Genomic DNA, 3128 nt, shown 5'->3' with positions numbered 1-3128 from the left:
TTTAGAATATCTTGTAACCCTACTCCTTTATATAGGAGTCTTTGTTATCAATGAAACACACACACGGAATTATCCTTCTTGTCTTGTTGCTTAGGTTATCTCGTCTTGTCTTAGGTTATTGAAACCTTCAGTGTGCCACCAGAAGAATCTCACATTCGAGTTTGGGACAAAATAATAAGACACCACTAGTTAATGCTACAAAAAAGTATTCTGTTAGCTTAGTTTTGTTTATGAAAAGAAGAAAACAACACAATGGGTGTTACCATAAAAACAGATCACAGATAACTAAAGATATACTCGACAGAGAAATAGTAAGCTTGAAACCAAAAAACAAACTAACGATCGAACACCTCAAATTTGGTTCATTGATCACCGCTGCAGCCATTTTTTTCCCTTTCCCACTATTGAAAATCATTGGTTAAATCCGCGGTTAATCCGCATCCGGACCGTATCATCCGTTGATCTGCGGATGGAAAATCCGCGGGTAATTGGGCCGGACAAGTTGGATTTTCCAAATCCGCAACTTTGACGGATTGGACGCTGGTGACCCCTAATCCGCATCCGTCCGTCCGTTGCACAACCCTAGAGTTGATAGGGGAGGATCCATTTAGTGCGGCTTCTATATATTGAACCCATATAGTAGGGGTTCTAGTATTTTTCACATCTATATAACCAAATCACATGCATTCACCAAGATTAACCAAATTAACCCTCTCCCATTTTCACCAACAGTAACAAAATCACATTCATAAAGCCCACTAAATAAATCCAATACGGAAAGGTATTGGATTTTTCAAAATCTGAATGTGAAAATTACAGGGAGACCCATTCTCCCAGACTTTTCTACTATGAAACTCACGCTCAGAAAAACACAGGCGCGCACCCATTTTCTGGAAAAAATATATTCTCCAACCCACAATTTCAAAAATTATGTTTTCGTCTGTTTTAATGGTCGAATTACACTTCTTCTTCAGTTCTTTTTCCTGTTCCTCCAACTATGAAGTAATCGTTAAAATCTCTGGTGCAGGTTCAAGATTTGTCTCACAAGACCTTTATCTTCATGGGTTCTTTAGTGTTTCGATCAAATTACCAGCAGATTATACAGTCGGGGTTGTCGTTGCCTTCGATGAAGAAATCAAGTTAGAACTGGAAGATGGTGATGCCGTTAATGTTTGTGATTAATCTCTTCTTTGTTGCTGCATCTAGGGTTTGAAATTGATGCTGCTACAGATCGAGAAAAAGAGAAGAGTTGCTCAGAAATTGAAACTCGGATTCTGAATCTGCTTCTGAGATTCAGATGGAAATGGTGGTGAATTTTAGTTCAAAGCGGCGATTTGAGAAACAGATTATTAATAGAAAAATGGTGGTTCAGATGAATTTCAAGGGTTAGAAGATAATCTGCTGTTGTTGTGAATTGGGGGTTTTAAGTGATGACTTGTAACCGATAGTGCTGTCTCAATATCTCCAATAGTTGGACCTGAGTAGAAGCTGTGTTCTGGTGGTTGTAGTTCAATTTGCAGGTCAATTTGGGTATCGAAATGGTGGCTGCTGTTTGGTGAAGATGTCAGTGTAATTGAGATTTGTTCATGAGCAGAAGCAATGGGTTTTTGAGAGCACTTCGATTGCAACAAGAAAAAGGAGATGTGCCCGTGCTTTGGTGGTTTTGCAGCTGAGTTTGGAGATGAACTGGGTTCGATTTGAGCTGATATTTCAGCAGTAAAATGTTGCTTCTATACAACTGAATGATGAACTGTTTACAGGGATCCGAATTGTTTACAGGGAGCTGGTATTGCTTCTACGTCAGAAGTAGAGTTGTTGAATAAAGGGCAGTTCAGGAAAGCAAGGAATGAGGATGGAATGACTAAGTCCGGGACTTATTTTGGTTGTATGTTGAGCTGAAGTTCAGTCTTAAGATATGTATTGTTGCTATGGTTCTTTGCAACTGTTTTCCAGGGATGCTGATGAATATTTACAGAGAGTCGGTGAAGGAGATATAACAATAGGAGGCAGATATGATGGCATTCTAAGTCGTGTAATGCTGGGATGATTTGCGGTTGTGTTTGAGGACTCATGGCGTGTTTTAGAAGCCTGAGATGAACAAGAATAAGGAGGTTTATGGAACAGATAGCATGGGTTTGTATATGGCAGTAAAGCTCTCTTACTAACTCGGCATCATCTTCTGTTGACCCATCAAACCAATTAGTTGTTGCTCTTAGTAAATATTCCTCCATTACGATGATATTCAACTTAACGTATACAATTCACAACATTACCAGAAGAAAAAGAAGTATTGATGGTAGTATAAGTAAAGATGATGAAATAAAGGGATAGGTGTTGTTGGTTGGAAAGCTACAGGTGTATTGGTGTTGTTGTTGTCCATAATGGTTGAATAATCTGTTATGCAACTCTAAAAACAGTTGCATAACCTGTTATGCATCTACAAAATTTGTTGCATAACGTGTTATGCAGTCCGAAAAATGATTGTGTAACACGTTATACAACAAAATTTTTGTTAGTATTGAAACCAACAAAAAATAAGGTTGCATAACTTGTCATGCACCTACAATAATATCTACATAACATGTTATGCAGTCGTGAAAATGGATGCATAACCTGTTATGCATCCGAAAATATGACTGCATAATGCATTATGCATCGAGAAAATTGTCGCACAATCTTTTATGCATCGAGAAAATAGATGCATAACATGATATGCATCTGTAAATATGGATATATGATGGTTTTTCAAATAGTAATTGTAGTAGTGGTAAAAACAGGGTCTTTTCAGACTTGTGAAGAAAACAATTTTTCTAGATTTAAATTAAACAGGCAAATAAATAAAATAGTTCAAACCTTTAGAGAAAATACCAAGACTAGGATTCCACCATTAACCAATTAAATAGTAAATTCTAAATAATATTCATGCAATTCTATCTTTAAAAATAATTCTAATATTTGCCTCAAATATATTTTTGAAGTAATAATTGTAATCACAAAGTATAAAACATCAAAAGTTTTTAAAACCCAGCATGCTTCATCAAAATAATTCACAACTATTCAATAAAAACTAATATTTTAAATTCAATTCCATGCAAATAATCAAATAATAATATTGCAAATAAATAATA

The sequence above is a fragment of the Papaver somniferum genome, unplaced genomic scaffold, assembly GCF_003573695.1.
Source record: "Papaver somniferum cultivar HN1 unplaced genomic scaffold, ASM357369v1 unplaced-scaffold_125, whole genome shotgun sequence".
In the NCBI taxonomy this organism is placed as follows: Eukaryota; Viridiplantae; Streptophyta; class Magnoliopsida; order Ranunculales; family Papaveraceae; genus Papaver; species Papaver somniferum.
The sequence above is the reverse complement of the archived record's forward strand: the minus strand, read 5'-3'. Positions refer to the sequence as shown.